Below are 17978 nucleotides of genomic sequence, written 5' to 3'. Positions count from 1 at the left end.
CTTCTCTGGGCCTCACTGAAATCTTGGGTCTTTGGATTAAATGTATATACTTTAGAAGGAGTCTGAGCACCCCGTCACTATATGCGAACCTGGAGGTACGTGGACTGTTTAAGTATTTAAATGGTTTTGAATTCTAGCCAACCTGAAGTAAGGGGACCAAATGTAACAAATACGGCTTCATTAGTCATTAGTGGATACACGCACACACACACACCACTCTCTCCCGTCTAAAAGGATTTTGCTTTCTAACTCCCGATCTCCTGTAGGGGGAAAAAAGAATGAATGAAAAAGTGACCCAATCTCTGTTGGAGAAAAAGCATCACTCATCTCCATTTTGTCCTTGCTGCCTAATTGGGCTGTGTGTGAGGAGGTAGAAATAAAGAGAATACGGGCCCCAAATGGTCAGGTCACTTCCTTTGGGATATCCTGCTTATCATTATGCCTTTTAAATTCTAGTTCTCCAGGAAACCACTGTATACTGAATACACCAAATTGGTTACTTTGATATTTCCTTTTCCGAGCAATTTGAAACGAACTCATTCCTCATCGTATCTTTGAGGATTTCATCTATTTCCCCTGTCTCTCTAGTTTTCATTTTTTTTTTACAGGAAGCCCATAATGAAATAAGTGAAATTGTTATGGGAAATATTTAAGAGTGATTGTTTCTATGACTCTGTATATGCAAATCATCTCTCAGTCTGCAATAGAAGATTAAGGCAGCAACGCTGCTTACTCTACTTGGCTCAACAATTTCACAAAAGTGAATGTATCAGAATGAAAGGAAATAGAAAAGAATGTAATCAGTAGGCACATTTCCTGAGTGCCTTTTTCCTCCAGGGTATTGGACCCAACACTGTGTGTGGAACAACTGAAACTTAAAGCTGGATATTTTTACCCTGTAGGAGTAAGTACATTTTATTTCCAGAGTAAGAAAACTAAATATTTAAGCAGTTTTCTTCAAGACAGAATATTTGCTCTTACTCTTAGCAGGAGGAAAATTTACTCCCAGGAAATCATAAAGCCTCAAACATGATCTGGGGAAATGGATAACACAGCCACGCTTTATAATGCTGTGAGCTCCCTCTTGGCATGGTAATTCTCAGTCTTAACCACTTGCAGATCCATTGTTCAAAGCAAAAGGCAACACAAATCCTATTTCCATTTCCTCATAACAGAGGAAAGTTGGGTGTCTGATTTGGAAAATAGAAATCTTTGGAAAATAGAAATCTTATTTGGCAAATAGAAATCTTATGCTGGGAAAGAGACAAGCCAGCATATGAACTGTATCTGTCACCTGTGGTAGAAAGAACATAGGGGTGCAGGAAAGTTGGGTGTCTGATTTGGAAAATAGAAATCTTATTGGTGGGTCTTGAGCTTGGACTTGGTGAATGACTACACGTTCCATCAATGAAATGAGCTTCTTTCAAAGTATTATGAAGTGGGCACATAGTTCATTACTGTAGACATAGTGACACTGAACCCCAAATAAATCCTGGTAAACCAAAGACTAGCTCATTATAGAACACAGGAGCAGGCAGGGGATTCTGTATCACTCAAAGTGTGGAGTCGCACACACACGTCCTTAAACTAAAATCTGTGTGTTAAAGGATTCACTAAGTATCCACTAGTTTGTCCTTTCCTGCTGCCTTTTAGCTCCAGACTCCATTCTTTGAAGTTTAGATTAGCTGAGAACTCTTGGGGAAACCCCGAGGGAGATTTTATATCTTTGTTCACAATAACTGATGGCTTTCAGAATTTTCTTCCCAGGGGAGGACTTCAGCTTCAAGGTCTTGATCCTCATAAGCGGAGAATAACCATCTTACAAACTTATTTATCATATTTTCATCTGTTCAAAAAAGAAATACTATTTGATCACTAACAAATAAGTAGTTAGTGCAGTATGTCTGGATCTGTGCTGATCCTTAGCCTTGCCCTTGAAGGTTTTATATGCTTTCATCTTTGCAAAACTTTGAGCAGATAATCCACAGAATGTAGTATAAGGCAACTGGCACAGCAGAGCATAAACAGCCTCTTAGGAAAACGAGATTCAAGAAACACTGCACAGAAGAGGTGACATTTGAATTCTGAGTAGAGATTTGCTGGGTGGGGATTGGAGTGCACAGGTGGGAAAGGCATTACAGAAAGGGAAATCAGCATTTGCAAATTAGTTGGAGTATATTTGAGAAATGATGAGCAGTTTAGTTTGGCTACAATATGGCAGTCGTAGACAGGAACGGGCAGAAAATGGGGCTAGAGATGCATGGAAGACCCCCAGGGTATGAAGGACCCTGGCAGACATTTGATGCAGCACAATGACTGGTTTCCATGGGGACAAAGGCACCATCTCTTCCCTACTGTCTATACTTTGTTTCTCCCTCCATTTTCTCTTTGTCCATTCAGACCCTTCATTTCCATTATTCAATAGAGCCAGATTTAGAATGGATAAGCAGAGATGCCTAACATCTTTGGAGATAAAAATCTCATCCTTAAAGTGCTAAGGGCATAAATAGCAGAATTCATGGAAGCTATCTGCACTATGCATCATTGTTTATAAGCAGACTAAATTTTATTGAAGTACCAGAAACATAGTCTAACAGATGAAGATAAATTCTTAACTTTGTACACAAAGAACTGAAAATTTTGCTTCCATTTAATACGTAAAAACCCAAAAGGAAAGTTACTCCCCGTCAACTATGAAAAAAAAAGCCATATAAAATACATAGCCACATGAAATACTCATAAAAGAAGTTTTTACGAGCCCATCACAGAGATAAGGTCACATGGCATACTCACAACCTGAATTTCAAAGAGAGACAAGCGTTTCCCAGCATATGAACTGTATCTGTCACCTGTGGTAGATCACAAGGAAAAGATCTAATCCCCATAAACATAGGAAAGGAGAAATCAAAATTTTAAAAAATCGTTAAAGGATAAATGTATATTAGTGTGTCAGTTTGGAATAGCTGGAGGCCCCAGACAAAAGGGAAGTTCGTACTCACCCTGGGCAACCACCACTCTGTTCTCTATGAGTTTGGTATTTCATGTTCCACATATAAGTGAGATCATACTGTAGTCATCTTTCTCTGTCTGACTCCTTTTACTTAGCATATCTTTAAGATTCATCCATGTTGTCACAAATGGCAGAATTTCATTCTTTTTTTTATAGCTGAATAAGTGTGTGTGTGTGTGCGCACGTGTGTGTGCATATCTATATACATATCTTTTTTACTCATTCATCTGTCAGTGGACACTTAGGTTGTTTCCATGTCTTGGAAATAATGCTGCAAGAACATAGGGGTGCAGCTATCTCTTCAAGGTAATGATTTCATTTCCTTCAGATATATAGCCAAAAGTAGAATTGCTGAATCATATGGTAGTTCGATTTTTAATTTTTTGAGGAATTACCATTCTGTTTTTCATAGTGGCTGCACCAATTTACATTCCCACCAACAGTGCACAAGTGTTCCCTTTTCTCCACAGCCTCACTGGCACTTGCTATCTCTTCTTTTTGATAACAGCCATTCTAACATGTTTGAGGTGATATCTCTGTGATTTTCATTTCCCTGATGATTGATTAGGTTTGCACATTTTCATGTACTTGTTGGCCATTTGAATACCATCTCTGGCAAAATTTTCTTTGTATGAGTACCAAAACATATTTTGAATGTTAGCCCCTTATTTGATATGTGGTTTGCAAATATTTTCTCCCATTTAGTCAGTTGCTTTTTCATTTTGTTGATTGTAACTTTTGCTGTGCAGAGCTTTTTAGTCTGACGAAGTCTCATCTCATTTGTTTATTTTTTTCTTTTGTTGCCTGTGTTTTGGGTGCCACATCCATAAAATGATTGCCAAGACCAAAGTCAAGGAGTTTTTGTCCTATGTTTCCCTCAAGGAGTTATATAGTTTTAGGTCTTACATTTAAGTCTTTAATCCATTTCAAGTTAATTTTTGTGAGTGATGAAAGACAGAGGTACAGTTTCATTGTCTTGCATGTGAATATCCAGTTTTCCCAGCACCAGTTATTGAAGAGATTATCTTTTCTCCATTGAGTAGTATTAGCTCCTCTGTCAAATATTAGTTGACTGTATGTGCATGGGTTTATTCCTTGGCTCTTGGTTCTGTTAAGTTGGTCTATGTGTCTGTTTTTATGCCATTACCATACTGTTTGATTACTGTAACTTAGTAATATAGTTTAAAGTCAGGAAGTATGATCTCTCCAGTTTTGTTCTTTTTCCTTAGGATTGCTTTGGCTAGCAAGGGTCTTTTGTGATTCTATACAGATTTTAGAATTGTTTTTTTCTTTTTCTGTAAAAAGTGCCATTGGAGTCTTGATAAGAATTGCATTGAATCTACAGATGGCTTTGGGCTGTAGGGACATTTTAATAATAGTAATTATTCTGATCCATGAACATGGGGTATCTTTCCATGTATTTGTGTTTTCTTTAACTTTTTCATCAAAGTTCCAAAGTTTTCACAGTAGAGGTATTTTACATTTTTGGTTAAATTAATTCATAAATATTTTGTCTTCAATCTTATTGTAAATGGCATTATTTACTTTATTTCTCTTTGGATAATTTGTTATTAGTGTATAGGAAGGCAACTGATTTTTGTACATTGACGTTTTATCCTGCAACTTTACTGAATTCATGATTATTTCTAAAAGGTTTTGGTGAAAGCTTTAGGATTTTCTGTATATAAGATCATGTCATCTGCAAACAGAGACAACTTTCTTCTTCCTTTCTGAATCAGATGCTTTTTATTTCTTTTACTTGCCTGATTGCTAGGACTTCCAGTATATGTTAAATAGGAGTGGTGAGAATGGCACCCTTGTCTTATTTCTAACGTTAGAGCAAAAGCTTTCAACCTTCCACTCGAGTATAATGTTAGCTGTGGGCTTGTCATATAAGGCCTTTATTATGTTGAGGTATGTTCCTTCTGTCCCAATTTGTTGAGAGTTTTTATACGACTGGATGTTGAATTTTGTCAAATGCTTTTTCCGCATCTGTTGAGATGATCATGTGATTTTTATCTTTCATTCTCTTAATATGATGTATCACATTTATTAATTTGCATATGTCATGATAAAATTTTAAGAGGAGTGCTTAAACAGACTTAGAGATATACTGCAATTCCATTGTAAACCCCAAGCATATTTTAGACAGATATAAGACAAAGCAGTGCCAAAGTTATTTGGAAAAATAAGTGTGAGAAAAGCCAAGGAATTTTTGGACTTGCACTACCAGATATCAATACATGTTGTAAAGGAATAATTAAAGAGTGTGAAACTAATATAAGACTAAAGTGGTCCAGAAAAGAAAACAGAAATTTTGGGAACATATTTCATTATATAAAATACTATAGTTTAAGGTAAAGGTAACATTTCAAAGCAGTAATGAAAAGGTAAATTATTCAACAAATGATAATATGTCATTTGTTTATCAGGGGAAAAATAGAGTATGACTTTATGTGAGCTCACAATATAAAATGCAGATAAATTGGATTTAATTTCTATACAATGAAACCATAACTGATTTATAAGAAAGTAAACATATGTATCTGATTTCAGAATGCAGCATATTTGCAAGATAAATGTCTAATATTAGAAATATATTAGTTAAAATGTCTAATATTAGCAATATGTTAGCTAAAAATACAGGTAATAGAAAGCAAATAAGTATAAAATGACTGTCCCAGTTAACTTGGAGAAGGGCTTATGTAGACAAAACAATAATAAGAAAAAAACAAAAATCCAATAAATTTCATATTAAGAGAATCAGATTTATTACCATATTCACATTCATTAGATATCAAAATCAAATTAATACAGTAGTGAACTAAAAGTTTCCTAATACCTAAACAGTATTTTTAAAATTATAAACTCTCCACTTGTCAAACAGGTGATAGAAAGTACCTGCCTATATTTTAATGAGAAGGGTATAAGTTGATTCTGCCTTTCAAGAAAGCAAATTAGGAAAATATATCAAAAACAGTAATGCTCACACCTCTTGACCTTGTAATTCTATGTGTGGATTTATTCTAATGAAATACGGTAAGAGATGTTTACCAGGATTTATGTACAATGAAATTTGTTGTGGTCTTACTTATAACAAATAGGGAAACAATCCAATACTAAAGGATAAGTTAAGTAAATATAAATATAGCAGTTGGAATGGACTATCATTTTATAGTAACTAAAATCTTACTTATGTAAAATAATAACTCAGGGAATGTTTATGGTACAAATTTCTTTAACAATATACACACACATAAGCAAAATATATTAAAATAACCATTCTTATTATTAAGTAGAGGTAAAATTTTTAAATGCTTTTTGTTGATTTTGTATATATTCTAAGTCTTCAAGTAATTGACTAAATTTAGACTCTCCAATGACACTCTGTCCCTTCTACTACACTGCAATCAAGATTTTCCCTATATGAAACTCCATGAATCCATTTTTAATAAGTTCAACAGTGATGTCTACTTTACTAAATCTAATAGTTAACATTTAGTTTTTATCTTAACTTGAACTACTGCAGCTTTCAACCCAGTTGATCATTCCCTTGTCCTTGATATACTTTCTTCACTAGGCTTACAGGACGCTACATCCTCTTCGTTTTCTTCCAAACTATCTTCCCATTCTCACTCACCTTTGCTGATCCCACCTCTTCTCCCTGAGTGCCCCACAGCGCAGTTCTTAGTCTTTTTCCCAATCCACTTATATTAACATCCTTGGTGATGTGATGCAGTCTTACTGAAATACCATGTACAAGCTCATAACAGTCAAATGGACATCTGTAGCCTAGACCTCTGTTCTGTACTTCACAATGATATATTCCACTGTTTAAATCTATGCCAACTACTTAAATATTAAATAGTAGGCATCTCAAAACAACAAATCTAAAACTGGACTTTGGTATTGTCCCCCCCAAATCTGCTCTACTCACCTTTTATTCTCCTTTATTCCCTTTTTTCTCACTCTTCATCTCTAATTTTACAGAATAAACCTGGCTGACTCTATCCTATCAACTATTTCTCATCTAGTCCACATCCTACCATGATATGTTTCCTGCATAAGTGTAAGAGTCCACTAATTAGTCTCCCAGATTTCTCCATTGCTTCTGAAGAGTCTATCATCAAGACAAGCATCAGAGTGAACTCTGAAAATTCAGGGTGGACCATCTTACTCTTATGACCTACAAAAGGTTACTTATTTCATTTAGTAAAAGGAAAGTCCTCCAATGGCATATGAGTTCCTTGTACATATGCATGATGTACATATGACATCCTCATCTCCATTATTTCTCTGAGCTCATCTTTTATTCTTCTCCCTGCCACTCACTCTGTTCCATTGTACATTGCCCTGCCCTACGCTTTACGTTTAGAAGACACCACTCTGACCCTTCTCCAGCTGATCCCTCCTCATGGGGTAAGGAGGATTCCATGATCCTAAAAGATATGCCCACATGAAAGCACAAACCTTCCCCTTCTAGACTGAGATCCAAATAGCAGGAATTCAGAAATTTCTCACCAATTATGCTTTGAGATCCTATTCCCTGCACATGTCCCCAGAACATCCTATGACACTGGTGTGTGCATCCCTGGGGGCGAAGTGGCCAAGGGGAAACTGATGAGGGAGGGATTGGAATGGAGTGTGGAATATGTAAACCAGAGTGTACACAGAGTATTTCATAGATGTGCATAAAACCTTCTCACAGTAGGATGAAACAGGGTGGGAAGAAAAGAAGGCTGGCCCAGCTCTTCACTTGCTTCCACTGTCTTGACATGAAATGATTGAGAATTATAAGTTGGCTTTTGGAAATCGAACATGTAATGTAGCAAATCTGCAGTCCATTCTTTCCCTTTAGAAAGTAGTTAGAAAATTCTTGGTGAAAAAAAGTAAGCTTGCTTATTTCACGATTCACAACTGTGTTTTGCTTTCATTTAGAGCTTTCTTTTTTCCTTTCTGCTAAGCCAATAACAATACTCAAATATACACAGATTCATTTTGACAAGAAAGGCATTGTCATGTGTTACTGTTGAGCATTATCTGGAAGATAACTTGTCAATAAGTATCAAAATTCTTAAAAATGAATAGGTTTTTTTCTATCATAAAATACCACTTCTAGAAATATACCCAAAGAAAAGAGGCATAGATGACATTAATATTTTCTAAAAAAGAGACTGACACCAGTAGTGTATCACAGAAATATTACATACACTATTGTATTGATAAAGTAACTTGTTTAATAGTTCATGATAAATCTACACAGTATAAGATCATACAGTTCCTAAATATAATATAATAGCATAAGAGTTTGTGACCCAGAAGTTTATTTATGCTATATTTAGTGGAAGAGAATAGGTTAAAAGCAAATTTAATGTAATCCTTTTTCAAAAGAGGATAGTTGTAGAAATATTTGTGCATGTGTAGAAACATTTCTATTAAATATATGTCTACATATAACAGTGGTTGCCTCCAAGTGGAAATAACACAAATGAATTTTTTAGTTTTTAAAGTCAACATGTTTTGATAATAAAGTGAATTAGAATACCAATATTTTTATGAGAAAGCATCTCAGCATTCATTTTTTTACTTTTAAAATTTATTTTATTATGTTTTCCGGTTTTATTGAGAAATAATTGACGTACATCACTGTGTAAGTTTAAGGCATACAGCATGACAGTTTGATTTACACATATTGTGAAATGATTACCACAGTAGGTTTAGCTAACATCCATCTTCTCATCCATCTGTTTTTTTATATGATGAATTATGTGTTGAATACTTCATAAGGTTTTAGAAGACTCAAGTCTTTCTAGTTGAGCTGTGCTCACTGTAATGCCTTTAAACAGAATTTTAATAGTCTTGTTATTTTTCTTTGACCTTGGCTTTGTATTATACGTATTGTTAGTTTTTATGAGAAAGTCCACATTGCCTCATCTATAAAGTGATAGTCCCTATTCACATGGTTGTGAGGATTGAGTGACATAATACATGAGTATAGCCAAATAATGAAGATTATTATTTTTAATTTAATTCTTAATTTTTAATTAGAAAATAATATATTTGAATGCTCTCGAATAGAGTACATACTTAGATTTTGTTCAATAATAATAATTTATAATTCTGATTTTATATGCACTTTGATTGTTCTAAAAATAAATGAAGTATCTTAGAAATGTTCTAAATGTTTAATGTCCTGGCGTTTAAAATTCATGCTATTTAAACTATTTTACCATAAGCATCACTTTTTAAAAACTTTGTTTCTTGCCACCAATCTTGAAATAGTCATAATATTGCTAAGCATTTTTGGACTCACTTCATCAAAAAATGGAGTAGAGGGCTTCCCTGGTGGCACAGTGGTTAAGAGTCTACCTGCCAATGCAGGGGACAGGGTTTCGAGCCCCGGTCCGGGAAGATCCCACATGCCGCGGAGCAACTAGGCCCGTGCGCCACAACTACTGAGCCCGCGTGCTGCAACTACTGAAGCCCGCATGCCTAGAATCCATGCTCCACAACGGGAGAGGCCACCGCAATGAGAAGCCCGCGCCCGCAACAAGGAGTAGCCCCCGCTCACCGCAACTAGAGAAAGCCCGCGCGCAGCAACGAAGACCCAACGCAGCCAAATATAATAAATAACTAAATAAAAAAAAAAAAAAAAAAAAATGGAGTAGATAATATTTAATTGCCAAGAAAAGAGCTATTTCCTTTGAAATATTTTGAAACCCATCAAAATATTTTACCAATGTAGGAACAAGGTTACGAGACAGTTTTTCCGAATCAATATAAATAATTTATGTTCAAAGAAAATCTGCTTTGCAGGAATTAGAAAAACAAATGCCAGAATGCCTATTTTTAAAATGCTTCATCATTTCACGGGTAGGTTCGAACATTTTGGCTGTGTCTCTTATTTAATATGGAAGGCTTTTCTCTCTCTGAAAGATAAACTGCCGTCATCAAAGGAAATACCTACTGAGTGGACGTTAACAATACTCTACTCGGGCCCAATACCATCTGCACACAAAACACTCAAAAGAGAGAGGATTGTATACCAATACATATTACTAGTCCACAAAACTCCCATGAGGGAGCCTCTAATATAAAATTCAACCCATAAAGCCGCATCAGCTATGAGTTTTCAGTAAGATCCGTTACACTCAACTCCACCCGTCATCTTTGAAAGCAATATTTTATTATAAAATAATGTGTTTTATTAAAGAAAATCTGGAAAAGTAGAATCAAAGGATCATTCATTTTCCCAAGGTCAGAAATTCTTTGAGTGTTTCAGTGTGCTAATCACTCCCAAATCCAGGCGAACATTTAAAGTAAGTAGACCACAATGGAGGATACTCTTCAGGATGAAATTATCTAGTATTTGATCTACATAAAAGATCCTAATATTATTTTAAAGGTATGTTACTCTATCCAGGTTCCTAAGTGCAGGCTTAACTGCTAACGTTTGCCCAAAATGCAAAGTGTTCTGGCTTGGTAAGAGTACCTAAATCCTAGTCCTGGTTTTGGCTCTCTAATTTTGAACAAGTCACTGTAGTATTCAGAACCTTGAGTCCCTCCTCTGTCATAGGAGGGGATTAAACTAGATATTCTTTAGGGTTTCTTTCCAGCTCAAGTTCTTATGGACTTACTCTAGGTCACAGGATATAGCTGAGCACTCCAGAAAAGACTAAGTCATAATCTTGACCACTCATTATTGACTATGAAGTCTTGGGTTACGGTTGCCAGAGATGTTAGAGCATGTTGAAAAGAAAATATTTCTCTACAAATGGAAGATTCCATTTTCAATCTAGGAGGTTTTACTTCTACGCCTCCCAAATCCCCACACAATTCATGTTCATTGCTCCTGTTATAAAGAAGGCAACTGTCACAAGAATCTCTTAGGAACTTATACACCAGAAAGGACTTGAAGGATGTGGAGGAATTTCAAATATTTTCAAGTGAAATATCTTTACCAAAATCAAAACCTTCAAAGAAATGAGGCTCTTTTTCAGGAATATTTGGCAATAAGCAATTAATGCAATTGTGAAATGTGAAAAAATTTTCCATGCACGTTTTATCATAATTTAAATGAATAAGTTGTTCATTAAAAATGTAAATCTGAGGGACTTCTGATTCAGGCAGTGATGGAGTAATGAATAAGTAGCAGACTTACCCTCCCATCAAAAACTGTGAAACTGAAACTGGACAAAATATATGTTCAGGCATCAGACAACAGAGAGTGTAGCTCTGGAATCCATGAGAGAAGGAAGCGTGGAGGGGGAGCTCCACATTCACCCTGGCTTTCTTCCTGGAGGCATTTTCAAATCCCTGACACAGTCGGGGGGCCTAAACAGAGAGCAGTGTCCTCACTGGGTACAGGAAACAGAGGCAGGAGTTTGGCGCTGTGGACATAGCTAGAATTTGCAGGCAGCCTACTGGAGAGGAAAGAATTACATAAATCTGCATAGGGGTGGCCTTGAGTCTTTGAATGGTTACTACTTCTGCTTACACAGAGTGAAGTCAGGCAGAAAACAGTTAAGCGGGGGCTGGAAGCTGAATGAAGGTCTCCCGGTGCTGGAAGAATCTGACAGCCCAACCAATGCAAGTCACGTGACCTTGCTGAACACCCTGGGAGTTCAGTTAAAGAAGTGAAGATGTCAATCTTCTAGCTCCAGACTCAACCTGATAAAGCCTAGAACTGTGCCTTGACAAGATCAAGTCGATCTGGCAGTACGTTAACTCCCTACCAGAATGAAAATGCAAATTGGACTGAATGTATAACACATAGTACCTGGCATGTGTCAGATGGAGAACGCTACCACACCACGGCTAGGCATACCCTAGGGAGCATTATGAAGTTTGGAAGTAAGTGTAGTAGCAAGAGATGCAGATTTTGGCAGACAGGCAGCACATGTGAAAAGAAAGGTATGCTGCAAAGGAAGGTAGGCAGGTGGCTGAACTCAGAAAACCCTGGTAACAGGTGAGTATTCCTGCAGGAGAACAAAACAGGGAACAGAGCAGTCTGTATGATGCAAGGCTGTCAATCCAGGTAAGAGGTCTGTGCATTCAGGGAGGTCTGATAGCAGGAATTCAGATCTAGGTTTTGGGTTGGGAAATAGGACCATGTTTGGGAATCTGCAAGAAAGTCAGATTGGCAAGAGAGATGCCCAGTGTTGACTAAAGCAGGGGCAGAAAGCATTAGCACCAGCAGCAAGGCAGGCCTGAGGTTTCTGACATTCCACTTGAAAAAGAAAAGATTGGTTCCAGTGTTACAATGCTCGTGAGCCACAGGTGAGGCACGGTCTATAATTCTTGTAGAGGACAGAGCTTAGGCCTCTAAGAAAATCGAAGTGTCAGTCTGGGATTCATCCTTTACTGTGCTTGTTCTCTTAATCATCATTTGCCTCTGCTTCCAAAATATATCCCATATCGATCCACTTACCTCCACGTGCACACCGAGTCCCCTGTTTGAAGCCATCACCACTCACCTGGACTTCTGCAAGATGGTCTCTTCATTGGCCCCCTGCTTAATTCTTGTCCAACTTGTGTTCATTCACCATACAGAAGCCAGAAAAATTTCATTGAAATCAGATTACAGCAAACCCTTGCTTAAACTTAGATGGCTTCTAAGTTTAGATGGCTTAGATGACTTCTTACTTCTCTAAGAATAAAAACCAAGCCCTATTCACAGTGTATAAATCCAGACACCATTTGGCCCTGCCTAACTTTCCAACCTCATCTCTTTTCTCTCTAGTCTACACACCAGTGTATCACAGCACTGATTCAGATACACTGAATTTCTTTGTTTTCCTCTAATGAGTCAAGCTATTTTTTTATATTGGGTCCTCTACAGTTGGTGTCCTCTCTGTCTGGAACTTCCTTCCACCAGATCTTTGTCTATCAGCCTGATAAAAGGGCATTTGTTCACATATGTATGAAAGCAAGACTCACTTTAGTCTCAAACCTCAATGGGAGGGACTTCCCTGGTGGCACAGTGGTTAAGAATCCGCCTGGGGCTTCCCTGGTGGCGCAGTGGTTGAGAGTCCGCCTGCCGATGCAGGGGACACGGGTTTGTGCCCCGGTCCGGGAAGATCCCACATGCCGCGGAGCGGCTGGGCCCGTGAGCCATGGCCGCTGAGCCTGCGCGTCCGGAGCCTGTGCTCTGCAACGGGAGAGGCCACAACAGTGAGAGGCCCGCGTACCGCAGAAAAAAAAAAAAAAGAAGAATCAGCCTGCCAATGCAGGGGACATGGGTTTGAGCCCTGGTCTGGGAAGATCCCACATGCCGCGGAGCAACTAAGCCCGTGCGCCACAACTACTGAAGCCTGTGCACCTAGAGCCCACGCACCACAACAAAAGTAGCCACCGCAATGAGAAGCCTGCACATCGCAACAAAGAGTAGCCCCCTCTCGCCGCAACTAGAGAAAGCCCACGTGCAGCAACAAAGACCCAACACAGCCATAAATAAATAAATAAATTTGTTTTTAAAAAATAATAAAAAAAAGTCAATGGGAAATTCTTGGTTCTGACCACCACCCTTTCGATTTGCCCCACACAGAAATATATATACATATATGTAAACATATGTATATATACATGCTCCATTCTAATTTAAAAATAGTTCAAGGTAGCAACTGACTTTTTAGTTCAATGAGGTTATTTAGATCTCAGCCATGATGTCTCAAGTCTTCCCAGGCCCTCCTACCTAGAATGGTTACCCACTGTCACCAGCAACAGCGTGTTCTGATACATGACTTTGCATGGTCTTCCTATTAGAACTTTCAAAATGACCTCATTTATTAGTTTTTTTGTTTATTGCCTGAAAACATATCTCCATCCCCTAGAATAAGAGCAGACACAGTTTCTGTTATGAAAAAGCTATTTCTTTGTGCCTATGTGTGCATATTCCGCTCATCAAGACATATAATATTTTAGCTCTAAATATGGGTTCTAAATATTAAAAAGGTGAGCATGCTGTAAAAGTGGTTTTCTGATGAATACATTATTTGCAAATGAAGGGACCCCAACTCTATAAGAATCCCCCAAATAAAGTGCCAAACATAAAGTGTTTGAATATAGAAAGGTTGGACCATTGCCAACTTGATTTACTGTTGGAAGTTCTAAAATGGCAGCCAGCTTTGAGTTCTACCAGCAAAAGTTAAAAGATCTAAGAAAATATTATGATTAAATACCTGGCTAAGGATTCAGGAATCCATGAAAAGTTTCTCAAATGAAAAAATTAATTTGCATCATTTATATCCCAGCATTTACTACCAAAGCATACTTGAAAGATGAAGTGATATGGTATTTAGAATAAAAAAATGTAAATGCTATTTAGAAAACGGGAAAGGTAGAAAAATTATTCCTGTATGACAAATTTACAACTAGGACTTTTGTAAGGCAAAAATATAATATTCTTTATTTGTAGGTAGCTATATTCTTTAGATATTTCCGCTACAACAATAAATTTTATGGATTTAATAAGCTGCCTCAGTTTAAATAGCTATATTTTCTTTTCCTTTGAAGACATCTCTCTTTTTTGATTCATGCTTAAAGAACAGTAAAACAATTTCTGCCCTAATCTACAGGTTGCTAGGAAACAGCAAGTGGGAGAGCATGATGCAAATTTGTAAATTAGTCCAAAGTTCAATCCTCTTTGGAACTTTTAGGCAATAAACAGGAGGTTGTTATGAAAAGAAATCAAGAAAATCTCATAAAGTGTTTTCTTTTTAAAGATCTATTAATGCACTGTGGTGTTAGTACAACTTTACAGCCCAGCATATCACATTACTGGGTGAAGAGGAAAAATTCCCCCTCCACAGAGCCGTGAAATGATATTACAGAGCCTTTATTACATGATTATTAGCTCATAAAGCCATCACCACCTTATTCTTTTTTTTTTAATATTTTAATTTTGTTGGAGTATAGTTGATTTACAATGTTGTGTTAGTTTCAGGTGTACAGCAAAGTGATTCAGTTATACATATACATATATTCATTCTTTTTTAGATTCTTTTCTCATATAGGTTATCACAGAATATTGGGTAGAGTTTCCTGTACTATACAGTAGGTCCTTGTTGGTTATCTATCTTTTTTTTTTTTTTTTTTTTTTTTTTGCGGTATGCGGGCCTCTCACTGTTGTGGCCTCTCCCGTTGCGGAGCACAGGCTCCAGACGTGCAGGCTCAGCGGCCATGGCTCATGGGCCCAGCCGCTCCACAGCATGCGGGATCCTCCCGGACTGGGGTACGAACCCGTGTCCCCTGCATCAGCAGGCGGACTCCCAAACACTGCGCCACCAGGGAAGCCCTCTATCTTATATATAGTAGTGTGTGTGTGTTCATCCCAAGCTCCTGATTAATTCCCCACCCACACCCCACATTTCCCCTTTGGTAACCATAAGTTTGTTTTTGATATCTATAAGTCTGCTTCTGTTTTGTAAATAAGTTCATTTGTATCTATTTTAAAATTAGATTCCACATATGAGTGACATCATATGATATTTGTCTTTCCCTGTCTGACTTACTTCTCTTAGTATAACAATCTCTAGGTCCATCAATGTTGCTGCAAATGGCATTATTTCATTCTTTTTTATGGCTGAGTAATATTCCCTTGTATATATGTACCACATCTTCTTTATCCACTCCTCTGTTGATGGACATTTGGGTTGCTTCCATATCTTGGCTATTGTACATAGTGCTGCAATGAACATTGGGGTGTATGTACCCTTTCGTATTATGTCTTCTCTGGTTATATGCCCAGTAGTGGGATTGCTGGATCATAGGGTAATTCTATTTTAAGTTTCTTAAGGAACCTCCATACTGTTCTCCATAGTGGTTGTACCAATTTACATTCCCACCAACAGTGTAGGATGGTTCCCTTTTCTCCACACCCTCTCCAGCATTTATTGTTTGTAGACTTTTTGGTGATGGCCATTCTGACTGGTGTGAGGTGATACCTCACTGTAGTTATGATTTGCATTTTTCTGATAATTAGAAATGTTGAGTATCTTTTCATGTGCTTTTTGGCCATTTGTATGTTTCCTTTGGAGAACTGTCTACTTAGATCTTCTGCCCATTTTTTGATTGGGTTGTTTGGTTTTTATTGACATAGAGCTGCATGAGCTATTTGTATATTTTGGAGATTAATCCCTTGTTAGTCACATCATTTGCAAATATTTTCTCCCATTCTGTGGGTTGTCTTTTCGTTTCAACAATACCTTATTCTTAAGTAAAAGCATGATGGTGTTACTGTTCTGAAACAAAATGATGTGTTGCTGCCCATTGGCTTTAATAAATTCACAAAGTGATGTATTAAAAGGTAACAATGCTAAGAAGCATTGGCATCCATAAGAGGGACATTTTTGTTTGTAAAAGCAATACCGCTTTCATTCAAAGCCATGACTTAAGGAACCTAGCATGCATTCTTCACCTGTAGAATTTTTTCTGAATTTACTTGATGCGTGATTACAAAAAAGAAATGGCAAATGAGTATATGTCCTCAGTATCTGTGGATAAACTGGAAAGTTGGATAACTGACCTTTTCCGATGTTTTTCTTCTACTCCTACTCCTCCTTTCTTTTTAATTAAATATATTTGAGTGTTCATGAAAGTTCATGGACTGACAGCTCTGGAGGTAGTAGCTCCTCAAATATCTACAGGTACTGATTAGTAATTGGCAGTATGTACTCTGCCTAGGTATAAATGGCTTCGATCTGTGCTCAAACAGCTGTGGTTTTGCCAGTGAAGTTGTTGACAAGGATGGCAGTTAGCATCAGAGAGAGGTCAATACAACACAATCTAAGAAAATAACGTTGTGTTTAATGCATACAAATATAACCTTAGGAATATAAATCAAAATTGAGAAGCAAAAGGGAGATCATTCTTTTGTTCAGGTCATATTGTAAATGGCAGACACTATGTGTCACATTGTCTTTTTTGATCTTTAAAAGTCATTTTAGTACTGGTAGATAAAAAGCATGTCCGGGGAAGAATAGAATAAATATTTTATTCTTCAGGTTAAATCAACAATTGGACTTCTGCATATCTTTTTTCTAATAAATTTATTTATTTCAGGCTGTGCTGGGTCTTCGTTGCTGCGCGCGGGCTTTCTCTAGTTGCGGCAAGCAGGGGCTACTCTTCGTTGCAGTGCACAGGCTTCTCATTGCAGTGGTTTCTCTCGTTGCAGAGCACGGGTTCTACGAGCGCAGGCTCAGTAGTTGTGGCTCACGGCCTTAGTTGCTCTGCAGCATGTAGAATCTTCCTGGACCAGGGCTTGAACCAGTGTCCCCTGCATTGGCAGGCAGATTCTTAACTCCTGCGCCCCCAGGGAAGCCCTACTTCTGCTTCCCTGGGGGCGCAGGAAATCTGGAGAAATCTGTTCTCCAGATTTCTAACTACCATAGACATATCTTTTTTAAATACACAAAATGTTAGGGAAAAAAAGTAATAAGCACGAGGCAATCAGAATCTATGGACACCATAATCAATCTGAAATGATGCTGACTGTAAACAACCAATATGGTATTCCAAAAAGTCCTCACACCAACCTATGATTATTTTGTTCATAGGCTCCCATCTCCCTCATAACCTTTTTGTCAACTCTCCTTTCCTACCCATATCTATCTTGTACTTCTAAAGATGTCAACTTATTAAAATTTTTGAGCCCAATAGTGGAGAGTTAGGAAACTGTTGTCAGTGCGGTGTATTGAAAAGACCTCACAAACTGAAATCAGTACTAAGACGTGTGTTTGTTAGACCTGATCTACTCATCCTCAACAAATGATCTTGGACAAAGTATCCCACCTCCATGAGCATCTCTTTTCCTAGATGGAAAATGAAAAAATAATATACAGTTGTTAAAAAATCAAATAGCTGTGGAAAGTGTAGTCATCCAATAGAGGGGTTTCTAAATATTAAAAATATAATTTGCAATCTAATCAAAGTCTTGGGTAGGCAGCATATACTAATAATAATGAGTTAA

Source organism: Phocoena phocoena, chromosome 21 (assembly GCF_963924675.1).
Source record: "Phocoena phocoena chromosome 21, mPhoPho1.1, whole genome shotgun sequence".
Lineage (NCBI taxonomy): Eukaryota > Metazoa > Chordata > Mammalia > Artiodactyla > Phocoenidae > Phocoena > Phocoena phocoena.
This window is presented reverse-complemented; position numbering follows the sequence as displayed.